We start from the raw sequence: 14275 nt of genomic DNA, 5'->3' as shown, positions 1-14275 counted from the left end.
AAATCACTGGATATGAGCTGGACATAGACTGGGGTTCTAAACAGGCGGCACAGGCCCCACCCAGGGCTGGTACAGCTACCAGCCCCCACAAAGGAGAAGGAGGTGCCTCAGGAACCACCTTATTACAAGCCTTAAATTTAAAGAAAGACATGGGGGTTAGAACAACATACCCAACCCAGTATCCACTGTACAGGATAGGAGGACACCAGAATCCAGAGTATAGACCATGGGGAAATGCAGACATGCATGCAGTACTGCAGAAATTGCCAGATCTAACTAAGGGAGGAATGAGATGGTTAAATAAACTCACCACATTAACCCATGGTAATGAACTAGCAGTTGGGGACTTTAGGGCCCTAATGGGACATCTGCTTACCAGAACCCAGATGACTACTCTAGAGGATGAAGCTAGAGTAGAAGACATGGCCAAAGAGAAACCACTGTCCAAAGTAATTACCCAAATAAGCAGAGCTCTTACAAACCTCTATCCAACACCAAAAATGACTTATCAATCTATCAAATTTAAGATAGGAGCAGAAGAATCTGCATCAGCACATCTGCATAGGACAGAAGCTGAATGGGAAGAAAGGACAGGGCAGCACCCAGCAGGCAGTAATGAAGGGAGTTCCCGAAAAAGCAAAACAACAAGTAGAAAACAGTCCAGAAATGTGTGGGGGTAGTGGAGAGACATGGGCCAGGTATTTCATTTACTATGTAGACAGCGCCATGGAAAAACAAGAAAGGGATAAAAAGAAAAAGAAAAGAATAAAAAGAAGCCTAGAGAGGGAGCTCTACAAATGCCTGTAATGAATCAGGGGATGAAGGGACAGGAAGTGTCACAAGGGGCAGCAAACTATCAGCCTCAGGGCCCACGTGATTATCCATATGACCCGCTGCCAGACTGGCCACCTTCTGGACATGGGTGGCAAAACCAAAATTATAGGGGGAATTACGGGAGACCAGGGAGAGAGCAGGGGTGTTATCTGTGCGGAGCAGGTGATCACTGGAAAAGAGACTGCCCACTGAATAGAGGGGGACAACCTCCTGCACGGGGACGGGCTCCTGTTAGAGGAGGGCCTCTGGGAAGAGGAAGAGGTGTCCCCAGAAATGTCCCATGGTCTACCTACCAACAGGTGCCCAGACAAAGCCCAGTCTGGGGCCAGGCAGACCAGGCGGATTTTTGACAAGACCCACAGAGAACCAATAAGGGGGCTGAGGCTGAGCCCTACCTAACTGTACTGGTCAACAGACAGCCAAGTACAGGCCTTAGTGGACACTGGGGCCTCCTTCTCTACCATCAGGCTGGAATGGTTGAGAAAGGACGCACTCTCTTGTGAAGTACAGGAAGTCAAAGGGTTCTCTGGGGAAATTGTAGCCTGGCCAAAATACAAACCTCTGTCTGTAGAAGTAGCAGGTCAAAAGGTCATGCACCCTTTCCTATGCTCTGCCAGTGTGCCCTCTGCTCTCCTCGGACGAGACCTGTTAGTAAAATTGGGGGTGAAAATTCTGTGTAGCCCAGAGGGCATCATTTTAACTTTTCCAAATGGAAAAACACAAAACTGCTCCATTAAGGGTGGTCTAGCACCTGCAGCTGGTCAATGGGTATTAACTACAGCAGGAAGAGTGGGGGTGGACATTTATTGGGTCAGAGTGCTGCATCCAGAACAAACCAACTTTAGGCAGCTGATAAACCAGAGACCAGACCTGTTGAGACACTTCCTGCCAGTTTCTGACCCATTACACTGTACTCTATACTATGACAAAAGCAATGATGAGGTTTATGCAACAGAGTTTAGCCAATATGTAGATCAAAAATATACCAACCTGAAAGGCTCAGTCATCGACATTGGAAAGGAAGGGGTAGCTGTGGAAGTAAGGTTAAGTGAGGAACAATGGTTTGAAATGAAAACTGTCTCTATACCACACATCTCCTTAATGATCAGTAAACACCATGGAGCCAAGGCCTTAGGCCCCATGGTAAAAAGACTAAAAGATGCTAGCCAACCTGCCAGAAAAGTTATGGTCAACAGGAAGTGAGGATGTGGGTTATTGTGATATTCAGCCAGTGTCTTTTGAAATAGACAAAACAACAGTGGTAAAGGAGAAACAGTATAGAAATACTTGTGAGGCCATGACTGGTATTGCCCCCACCATTCAGAGTCTATTGAACAAGGGAGTGCTGTGTGAGACCACCTCTGAGTGGAACACCCCAATACTGCCTGTCATTAAACACTCCACAGGGAAATATAGAACGGTCCATGACCTGAGAAAAATAAATGAGAGGGTTCTGACTACACCACTGCCCACTCCAAATCCTTACACCATTTTAACCAGATTGACCCCAGAACACACCCACTTCTCCTGTATAGATCTGGCAAATGCATTTTTCTGTATACCTTTAGCAGAGCAGAGTAGGGACGTGTTTGCCTTCACATACAACGGCCGGAAGTACACTTACACCAGATTACCACAAGGCTTCATTTTGAGCCCTGGCATTTTCAACCAAGAGCTAAGAAAGCTGCTGGACAATCTGACAGTCGATACCAACACAATTGTGGTTCAATATGTGGATGATTTGCTCATTGCATCTACATCTGCTGCCACCTGTCTGATAGACACAGTGCTGTCACTTCTGGCTGAGGTAGGGTTGAAGGCAAGCAAACAAAAGTTGCAAGTCTGCAGGCCAGAGGTCACTTTTCTAGGACGATTAGTGGGTCGGCAGGGAACCTCTATGACAAATGACACCAAACAAGCCATACTAAACCACCCAAAACCCAAACATGTGAAAGATATGTTGTCTTTTCTGGGCCTAATAGGTTACAGCAGACAGTATATTGTGAATTACACTGAAATAACAGCTTTTCTGAGAGCTTTAGTGAAGGAAATTGGAATGAAAAACAGTAAGGGTGAATTGAATTGGACAACAGAGGCTGAACAGGCCTTCATTACCCTAAAAGGGGACATGGCAAAGGCTGCTGCTCTACAAACCCCAGACTATGGCCAACCTTTCCATTTAGATGTGACAACCACGGGCAAAACTGTGAGTGGTGTGCTATACCAGAAAGTGTTGAGTTATGTGAGTGCTCCATTGGACGTGGTGGAACAGAAACAAGCCCCTTGTGCTCAATTCACTGCTGGCGTAGCTAAAATGATCGAAAAAAAACAATCATGTGGTAATGGGACACCAATTGATAATTCTATCAAACCACTCACTGGTAGCATTCATTACCTCCTCTCGTTCACATTCTCTGCACAAAGGCAAAACAAATTGATCAAAATATTGACTGCACCAAACATTGTACATGAACACAAGGGCATAAATATGGCAGAATTAGTGGTGGATGGAGAGCCCACATGTGTGTGAGGAAGGGGTAAAAAAACAGCAAGATCAGGGAGGGTATGAGTAGCAGGCCACTGTCATCACCAGACGTGACCTTGTTTTGTGATGGATGTTGTTTCAGAAATGATCAGGGTACTCTTTCTGCTGGGTATGCAGTGGTGTCCAGTGTAGGGAGGGAGATGACCTGACAGTAACAGTCTAACAGAAGTTGACAACTAAACCATCAGCTCAAAGAGCTGAATTATTAACTTTAACATCAGCATTGCAAAAGGGAAGTGGTAAAAGGGTGAACATATATTCAGATTCTGCCTATTCAGTAGGGGCAGCTACAGTTGAGCTGCAAGGGTGGGCCAAAGTGGGATTTGTGACATCAACAGGGAAGCCAATCAAACATGCAGAAGAAGCCTCTCAACTGCTAGAAGCTATAGTACTACCAAAGGAGGTGGCCATAGTAAAGTGCTCAGCACACACTTATGGCACAGATTTTGTATCTGTAGGAAATGCAGCCTCAGACAAAGCAGCAAAGCAGGCAGCTGGCTACGTGCCATTACAGATGATGGTCAGAGCACAAGATGAGGTGTTGAATTTAGACCCAGCCTTAACAGAAGAGTTCATAATTAGAGAGCAAGCTGCATCCTCCCCAGAAGAACAAACTACCTGGTTACCAAAAGGGGAACAAAAACAGCCTTGGGACTGTGGAGAGGTCCAGAAGGAAGCCCTGTGTTGCCAGCTAGAGTCGCTGTCTCACTAGCACATAGTAATTCAAAAGATATGACCCAAAAGGTTAAAGGGGTGGTGGCATCCGTTTCTACCACACATGATCAGTAACACTATTGCTGAATGTCAGACCTGCAGTGAATATAATGTCAAGCCCACCACACATCCATTGCCTGGCCACTTCCCGCGGATAGAGGCCCTGGGTACATGACTGTGATTGACTGCACAGACTTGATAAATCCTGTCCACAAAAAGAGATACTTACTGGTCATGGTGGATAGTTTCACAGGATGGCCCGAAGCTTACTCATGTGCCAGGAGGATGCAATGTCAGTGATAAAATGCCTCATCAATCACTACATACCTACACATGGGTTCCCCAAAGTCATAAGGTCAGACAATGGTACACACTTTAAAAATTAGCATCTGAACCAAGTAGAGTCAGCTCTAGGATTGAAGCACTCATATGGAGCAGTCTACCATCCTCAAAGCCAAGGTAAAGTTGAACGACTGAACCAGACCCTAAAAACAAAACAGCCAAAATCTGTACAAGCACTTCTCTGAATTGGGTAGAAGCATCACCAATAGCCTTAATGTCTGTGAGATGTTCAAAAAACAGAACCACTGGATTTACTCCTTTTGAATTATCCACTGGACGCCAATTTCCTGGCCCCTGGGCCCCAATGCCTGGGGATGGGTACACTGATACACCTAAGGCCTACCAACAAAAAGTAAGAGCTGTTATTAACACACATTTTCCCCACAGAAGTTTTGGCCTGAAATAGAGCAACAGGAATTGGACACGAAAAGAGGACCTGACGAGCAGTGGGTGAGGCTGAAACAAATGAAACGAAAATGGTCTGCCTCCAGGTGGTCAGAGCCCATGAAAATAACTGCGCGAACCTCGCACTGCGTACAGTTGGCTGGAAAAGGTAACACATGGTTTCACCTGTCTGCTTGCTGTTTCTGTTCTGCCCCTAGCAGGCCTCTGACAACAGTTCGAGCTGACCTTCGAGAAGGTCAGAGAGAGGGGAGAAGAGACGGGAGACGGGAAACAGCAACAGGCCAACCCGAGAAGGGAGACAAACAACAAGACACTGAGAAATCAGCCTCCAACTACCACAACTGAAACATAAGAATTTTAAAGTATTATTAAGGCAAAGGATTTACTAGAAATCCCAGAACACATTCAATCACACATTGTATTGGAGCAGACTACGGGCTAGGGGCCGGGGTAGCAAAACAAATCAGAGAAAAACACGGTGTGGAACAATTGAACAAAACCATATCGGAGCCAGGAGACTGTGTGAAGACAATACACGGGGAAAAAGTTATATACCATTTGGTAACTAAGTGGTGGAGCAGGGACCTGCCCACCTATGAAAACTTAGAAAAGAGTCTAAAAGCACTAAAACAAAAGTGTCAGGAAGACCAAGTGCGGTATTAGCTGCCCCAAAAATAAGTTGTGGACTCGACCAATTGGAATTTAACAAGGTAAGGCAGATTTTAGAGAAGGTATTTTGCAACAGTGACGTTCAGATAATAGCAAAACTAAACTAACTAAACTAACTCTGGTAAGGGAAAAAGGAAAAGATGGCCTGTGGGAATTTGACCTATGCCAGGTGATTCACTGTGAGGAAGAAGTGGAGCAAAGGTTGTGATCTCTTTCAAAGAGATCAAGAGAGGGGATTGTGGGATTTACGTTTTAAAGGATTTATGTTTTACAGGTTTTACTCAATAGAAGCACTGTGCCCAGGCCTCATAAAGGCTCTGAGTGGAGATTGCTGAGCCCATCTACTGGTCGAGAAGAAACAACTGCACCTAGTTCTGTGAAGGACACCCTGAGTGGGAGGAAGACGCAAGCACAAGGATATAAATATTGTGTGAAATGTAGTGTGATCATACAGGACTGCCCTGCATGCCTTTAATGCTGTTGTTATGTATCCTGAGCTCAGTCTCAATTATTCGGACTTTATTAAACTAATTAAGATAGTAAATTTAAAAGTAAATCTCATCATTGACAGACCTGAACCTGGGAGGGAAACAACGAAGATTTTCCCAACAGGATCCAATTGCAGGCTTTTATTAAACGAAGGCATGGTCAAAGCAGGCAGGCGTCAATCGGGGCAAACAGGAGTATCAGAGGCAAGGCAATAACAAAATCCAAAAACAGGCAAAGGTCAGGTCAGGCAGCAAACAATCAGAACAACAGAAGACAGGCAGGGTCAAAACCAAGGAATCTAAGACTAAGGAAACTCGGGAAACAACAATCTAACAGTAATACAGGCGAACAATGCAACCTGCAGGTGAGGGGCCTGCTACAACATTTATAGTGTTCTAACAGTAGCAGCAGTAGCAGCAGAGTAGCAGAAGTAGCAGCAGAGGGAGTGATCGCAGATCACCCAGAGGTAAGAGCTCCCTCTGCTGGCTTGGTGACATAAACATTAAATGTAATCAATAGCTTTTGTGTTACATATGACATGCACCAAACTGCAATACAATAATTTTAAAAACACCAACATTCAAATAACATTCCTACAAGCAAGTAAGCAACATTAAAACAGTGTGTGTACAATATTAGTGTGGTACCTTCAAAAAGTTAAGCTCTATTAAAAAAAAACAAAACACAACAACAGGAAAACAAACACAGGACTGCAGATCGTCACATGCACGCATACACACACACAAAACAAAAGTTAACTGCAGAAAGAACAATGTGTATCGTCATTGCAGAAAATGCTTGCGTTGTAACAGCACTTGTGTGTTGAATATTATTGTAGTACTGCCAAAAAGTTAAGCTCCATAAGTAAAAAACCAAGCAAAAAAAAGCAAAACCAACTAAAAAAAATTGTGCAGGTTTTTTAAAAAAAAAATCTCATGCACAAATTACTTGTATACGCGTTTCCTTTCCTTCTTTGAACAGCAAAAGACAATAGTGCATGTATGCAGTATTACCGCTGCACTGTCAAAAACTTTTACATTGTAATAGTTGAACCAGTCAAAACCACTGTGTTCACGACCTTAGATGGAATTTTTGTCTAGGAATTTAAAAGGAGTAACATTGAGATGACCAAAAGAAGAAGCTTCAGGTAGAAGTGGCAAGAGAAGCGCAAGACATCATATTTAGCACCGCAAAAAGATTTATTGCTCCCAAAACCATGCTTATTTACAACATCTAAGGACACAAGGTAACAAACAACATGAAATTATATACATAATCAAGACAAGCGGGAGAGGAACTGAAAGTAGCGCTAAAACAAATCAAAGAAATAAATATAACAAAAAGATCCCCACTGTCTCCGCCCAATCCTCTAAATAAGAAAACAATGTGGAAAAAGAAATCTTCAGCATAAATGCGCCTAACTTACTCTAACTACAAAACACAAAAATACACATTTAGCGCACTTCACTATCTAGTGAATCTAATACAGGAATTAAATCCTCGTGCAAGATGTGTATGTCACGTGACTTACTAAGCTGTTCCACGTCTCCGTGTCTGTAAGTCAGCAATTAGATCACAAGTTTAAATGGAGCATAAAGCGGCTAAATAAATAAAGACATGTGTTCGTCATGAACATACATGTCAGAAATAACAGAAGTTTACACCAGTCGTTCCAACAAACCACACTCTAGTCTCGTAAGCAATAACAGTAGTAGCAACTAAAACCAAAAAACAGGCCCCTTCCAGTTGCGCGCCGACTTTTTAAAGGTCTCCAGGCAGATCGCAATTGGCAGAGATCACCACGACGTCACAAGTGACCAACGATGATTGACAGCTACACCAGCCAACAGATTTCGAGAGTAGGCGGTACCTAGAAAACACTAAAAGTGACAGAACAGAGAGAAAAAGAAAAAGAACATACACACGAAAACCAGTGTATGGTTCGTAACACTCCCCCACTTAAGAATTAACTCTTTTGGAAAAACAAAACTTTACACTCTTGAAAGAGCATCCGCCAATATGTTATCAGCGCCCCTTTTGTGTCTTATATCCAAACTATAACTCTGCAGAAAAAGTGACCACCGAGTCAACCTCTGATTATGATTGTACAGCTTTGAAAGAAATATCAAAGGACTGTGATCCGTAAAAACTACCAAAGGTTGCACACTAGATCCAAGATAAACCTCAAAATGTTGTAATGCAAAAATTAAAGCAAGCGTCTCTTTTTCAATGACTGAATAGTTTAACTGATTCTTGTTAAACTTCCTAGAGAAATAACTTACTGGATGAGGTATACCCTGCTTATCATCCTGTAATAAAACAGCACCAGCCCCAACATTACTTGCATCCACCTCAAGCTTAAATGGGCGTTCTAAATCAGGAGCCGCAAGAACAGGGGAACTACTTAATAGTGTTTTACACTCTCAAAAGCGTATTGGCATTCTGCATTCCAAACAAAAGCAAAAGGACTCAGAAGTGACGTTAAAGGACTAACCACAGACGAGAAGTTTCTACAGAAGCTGCGATAATATCCAGTTTTGGTACCAAAATACACGGAGAACTCCATGGACTAGAGCTAGGCTTCGCAAGACCGTTGTTCAGCAAATAATCAACTTCTTGTCGCATAACTGAGCGCTTAACGAATTCACTCTGTATGCATGCTGTCGGATTGGTCTAGCATCTTTAACATCAATATCATGCTGAATGACATTAGTTAACGCAGGTACATCTTTGAACAGACATTTAAATTCAGAAATGAGCCTCACAAGATCACGTTTCTGATCAATAGACAAATTCGTTAAGTGTGAACCAAGATCTTTCAATATTTCAGAATTACATAACCTCACAGTCGACTGAGAAATATTCTGAAACATTACGCCCGTCTTCTTCAGCATCGGTAATAGGCTTTTCTGTCACGAACGCAACAGAAACAACGGCAGGGTCTGAAGTACTGTCATTCACATCAGTTTGTGATCTCGAATGATAAAGCTTCAACATGTTTACATGGCAAACCACGAGTTTTCGTTTTTCGGTCAGGAGTACAGATGACATAATTCGTTTCACTCAATTTCTCTTTCACTATATAAGGACCGAAAAATCGAGTTGACAGTGAAGAACCAGAAATAGGCAAGAAAACCAGAACTAAATCACCAGGTTTCAAGGATCGCTTAACAGCTTTTTGTCAAACTTTACGTTTCATACATTTTTGCGTCTGGGCAAGAAACTCTCTTGCGATCGAGCAAGCTTTATGCATAAGCGCTTCGAAACTTTATTTACGTACTCCAGTACATTCGTTTTCAAACCGTCTTCTTCCAGAATCTGGTCTTTTAAAACTTTCAATGGACCACGTACCTGATGTCCGAAAACTAGTTCCGCTGGACTAAAACCAAGCGACTCTTGAATGCTTTCCTGATAGCGAACATAAGCATAGGAATGCCATCATCCCACTCATTACCAGTCTGCAAACAATATTTTCGCAACATCGACTTTAACGTTTGATGAAAAGCGCTCCAGGGCACCTTGGCTTTCTGGATGAAATGCAGTGGAAGTACGATGTGTAATTCCTAAAGTCTGCATGACTTGATTAAAAAGCTTAGACATAAAATTGGTGCCTTGATCACTTTGCACCACTTTAGGCAGACCAAATGTCGAAAAAAACTTAACTAGTGCCTTGACAACAACAGGTGCAGTGATTTTTCTCAAAGGAATTGCTTCTGGAAATCGAGTGGCTAGACACATCACTGTTAACAGAAATTGATTACCACTTTTTGACTTTTCAACGGTCCTACACAATCAATGAGGACATGTTGAATGGTTCGCCAAGAACAGGTATTGGTTTTAACGGTGCTGGTGGAACAACCTGATTTGGCTTTCCCGCAATTTGACATACGTCACAAGATCGACAATAGCGCGTTACATCGGTTTTCAGCCCAGGCCAGAAAAAGTGCTTTAAAATCCGGTTATAAGTTTTCCTTATGCCCAAATGACCCGACAGTGGATGATCATGTGCCAAGCATAACACATGTGGGCGATATGGGAGAGGAACAACAATCTGATAAAAAACATCCCATTCGGCTTGGTCAGGTGATGAACACCACTTCGCATCAACAAATCCTTTTCCAAAATATAAGCACTTGATTTCATCTTAACCACATCGTATGGAATTACAGAATTAAAAAGTGTGATCAAGGTTTCGTCTTTTCTCTGCGCAGTGATTAATTCCTCTCGTGTGATTTTAAAATCAACGAATTCATGTCATAAGAATTTTTCACCCTTTCTGATTTCTTTTCTCACATTCCAAATTTTCCTCTCCATCTACGACAGAAGAAAAGAAAGAGTCATTCAAAGCAATCTCTTTCTGCTGACTGTGCGCGAGTAACACAAGACGCAGGAAAAACATGAGGATAAGCTTCACCAACCTCATCAAATGCACATTCTGTCGGTTTGTCCAAAACTTCCAATAATGGCATAACTTTCCCTCCAGCTAAATCATTGCCTAGAATTAAATCTACCCTTTCATAGGCAGTGAAGCACAAACTGCAACACGGACAAGTCCAGAACACAAGTCACTTTTCAAATGCAGATTATGCAAGGGCCTTTTTACATCCCATCTCAATTCCCTGCACTAACACACTGGAGTGACAAGAAGTCTCATCAGAAAATTTCATTGCACTTTCAACAATAAAACTTTGCATAGAACCTGTGTCGCGAAGCATTGTAATTTCTTTTTGATCTTTATCACGACCAGTCAAAGAAATTAACCCCTTAAGAATAAAAGGACGGGCGTCTCATCCACATCATCTTTGGAGTGTACAGCCACAGTCTGGTTACAAGTCTTTACAAAGCCTACTGGTTTAGTTTGATTTTGCCGTTTTTCGTTTAAGTCGGGGACAATCCACAACAACGTGCCCTTTCTTGTGACAATAAAAACAGTCACGTTCCTCACTAACTCTTGGTACACTTTTGAGCGCACGAATTGAGTGTTAGATAAAATGGAACAGAAGGTGCGTTTTCCACACGAGAGTGAACAAAGACATTTTTGTGGGTTAAAATATATTCGTCAGCTAATACAGCGGCCTGTGACAAAAAATTCACCTTTTGTTCGTTTAGGTAAACAACCACTTTCTCCGGGTAAGCAATTCTTGAATTCTTCCAAGAGAACCAGCTCATAACAATTAAAATCTGCCACATTGTTAACTACACACCACTTATCAAAAAACGTGCCCTTCTCTCTAGCAAATTCCACAAAAGTTTGATTAGAAGTTTTCCTGTGCATTCCTGTGAACTTCAGGAACTAATTCATATGCACGTATATCGCCAACTTAACTGAAATCATACTTCAAACTTTCTTCAAGTGACAACGTGGAATACACTTCTAAAGCCTTTCCCACAAGTTTACACTGCAATAACAGAGACCAGAATTCAGGTGGCCAATGCAACAGTCGCGATCCGTTCAAATGCACTAAAATATGAATCAACCTCTGTTTCTCTAAATTGTGGAACAAGAGCAATGTGCTTACTCACGTCAAAATTGGGACTGGGTAAACTCGACACCGAAGAAACATTTGAAGAAGAAACTGGAACTGGCTGATTAGCCTCCACAGGCTCCTTTGAGCGTCCAACTCGAGCTGGCGCAGCCTCACTTGCGTCTCAGCCTCGATCTCAAGTTTTGCGTATCTGCAAGCGTAAGTCAAGTTCAGCCTGGCGGGCATGCTCTTGTGAATCATAATATAGGCGTGCCATGCGAACTTTCAGCCGCGCATCGTCTCGCGAACCCACAGAGAGCGGAGAGAGCGGTTCAAAAGGTGGCAGTCCAACACCAACATCTGCAACGGTCTCCACCCCTGCATCTGCATCGGTTTGGCCACTAGACACGTTCTTATCTCCCATTCCATCAGAAGCAAACGCCTTAACACCAGGACTTAAATGATCAGCCGACTCCTCCAATTCCATATTTGGCGTGAGAAGCACATTAAGCTCAACTAACTGGTCAATTATCTTTTGCTTAATTTCGACTTTACGATCCTGTTTATTAATTTTCAATTTAAAATGATCAGCCACCAAAATCAAGTCCTGTTTCCGACAAACATTAAGCAGCTTCAACGAGGGACTCTTAACAAATTCTTCTAAACTGAACATTTTTTTTGTTACATGCTCAAAATTGCTACAACTGCTACTTACTACGACAATCTTACCTAAGGTCACACTAACCTACTGCACGGTCAACAAATTCTATTGCCACCACCACAGCGATTTCTTTGGTCATTTTATTTACCGAAGGGTTAAACAATCCGGTAATAACTATCCTGGAAATATTTTAATTCTACCGGAAATATTTAAAAAATATCCCGGACGAGCCCCAATAAATGTTCTGACCTTAGATGGAATTTTTGTCTAGGAATTTAAAAGGAGTAACATTGAGATGACCAAAAGAAGAAGCTTCAGGTAGAAGTGGCAAGAGAAGCGCAAGACATCATATTTAGCACCATAAAAGATTTATTGCTCCCAAAACCATGCTTATTTACAACATCTAAGGACACAAGGTAACAAACAACATGAAATTATATACATAATCAAGACAAGCGGGAGAGGAACTGAAAGTAGCGCTAAAACAAATCAAAGAAATAAATATAACAAAAAAAGATCCCCACTGTCTCCGCCCAATCCTCTAAATAAGAAAACAATGTGGAAAAGAAATCTTCAGCGCAAATGCGCCTAACTTACTCTAACTACAAAACACAAAAATACACATTTAGCGCACTTCACTATCTAGTGAATCTAATACAGAATTAAATCCACGTGCAAGATGTGTATGTCACGTGACTTACTAAGCTGTTCCACGTCTCCCGTGTCTGTAAGTCAGCAATTAGATCACAAGTTTAAATGGAGCATAAAGCGGCTAAATAAATAAAGACATGTGTTTCGTCATGAACATACATGTCAGAAATAACAGAAGTTTACACCAGTCGTTCCAACAAACCACACTCTAGTCTCGTAAGCAATAACAGTAGTAGCAACTTAAACCAAAAAACAGGCCCCTTCCAGTTGCCGCTTCGACTTTTAAAGGTCTCCAGGCAGATCGCAATTGGCAGAGATCACACGACGTCACAAGTGACCAGCGATGATTGACAGCTACACCAGCCAACAGATTTCCGAGAGTAGGCGGAATAAAATGGAATAAAACAGGCTTGTAGGTTTTAAAATGAGTAAAATTCATATACCAAAAGTATAGAACACTATTAAAAAGTACTTTTACTACTTTTTAAGATTAAATGACAGAATTTTCCCCTTATCTCAGCAACTTTCTTTAACTTTGCAGGTAAAGAAATGAATGACATAAGTAAAACGCAGACAAGGTTTAGAATTGAGTAAAAATGTTTTGCCCAATTAAGTTCAATTGGATAAAGTACACATCAAAATGTTCAAATTATTCTAATATTACATTCAGGTGTAAACAACAAACATTTAGTCAGTTCTAATTTTGTAGTACAAATCTTTTCGTTTGATACAACCTATAGAATCTTAATTAACCTAATGTAAGACATTTTACATAAAAACGATGCATACATTTAAAGTATATAAAGTACATAAATCTGCATATTTTTATTTCAATTTACAAAGGCCTAATTTTACAACGCATACATGCGATACTAAAAACATTGTAATCTGACATTTAAAATGATTTAAATAAAAGGTACTGTAAATGTGAAATAGGTAGTAGGTGGCAGTAAGTCTCCTTTAATAAGCGATTCATAGTGATTGAAGTGATTAAACGGCTGATTCATTCAGAACAGAAAAACAGTGCTGTGGCTGGGTTTGGAATTTTTGTTGTCGAAAGAGCAAAAACAGTGCACTAGACTTCATGCTCTCTGTAGGTGTTTTGAATGCTTTTTGCATTGTGAGGACATAAAAAAAGAGTTTTGTTCTTCTCTTGAAAATGTATATGGAAGAATGTGTGTAACCAAACAGTTGCATGCAAAGGAAAGACACTTTCAAATATCAAAACACACCATTAAAATATCTTTTGCAGTACTGGATTGGAACAACATGAATGACAAACATCTAACTTTTGGGTGAAACATGACAATGTTTGAGCACGGATTAAATGGTCAATTGCCATGCTTAATGATTAAGATTTAACCCTGGAGCAAGATTTAATATCTTTCACAATACAACAGCATACGCTATAACAGGGGGCGGAGCTCACTGATCCAACCAATCAAGTCCTTCAGGCCTATTTGAAAACAACATGGCATGTATGCTGAAGCAGGGTTGGAA

The 14275-nt window shown here is 41.5% G+C and overlaps 1 pseudogene; it reads left to right on the top strand.

Annotated features, from left to right (window-relative positions):
- Positions 1 to 221: 221 nt before the first annotated feature.
- LOC122329152 lies at positions 222 to 5616 on the top strand (annotated as a pseudogene).
- Positions 5617 to 14275: the final 8659 nt, after the last annotated feature.

This window comes from Puntigrus tetrazona, chromosome 23 (assembly GCF_018831695.1).
Source record: "Puntigrus tetrazona isolate hp1 chromosome 23, ASM1883169v1, whole genome shotgun sequence".
Lineage (NCBI taxonomy): Eukaryota > Metazoa > Chordata > Actinopteri > Cypriniformes > Cyprinidae > Puntigrus > Puntigrus tetrazona.
This window is presented reverse-complemented; position numbering and strand designations above follow the sequence as displayed.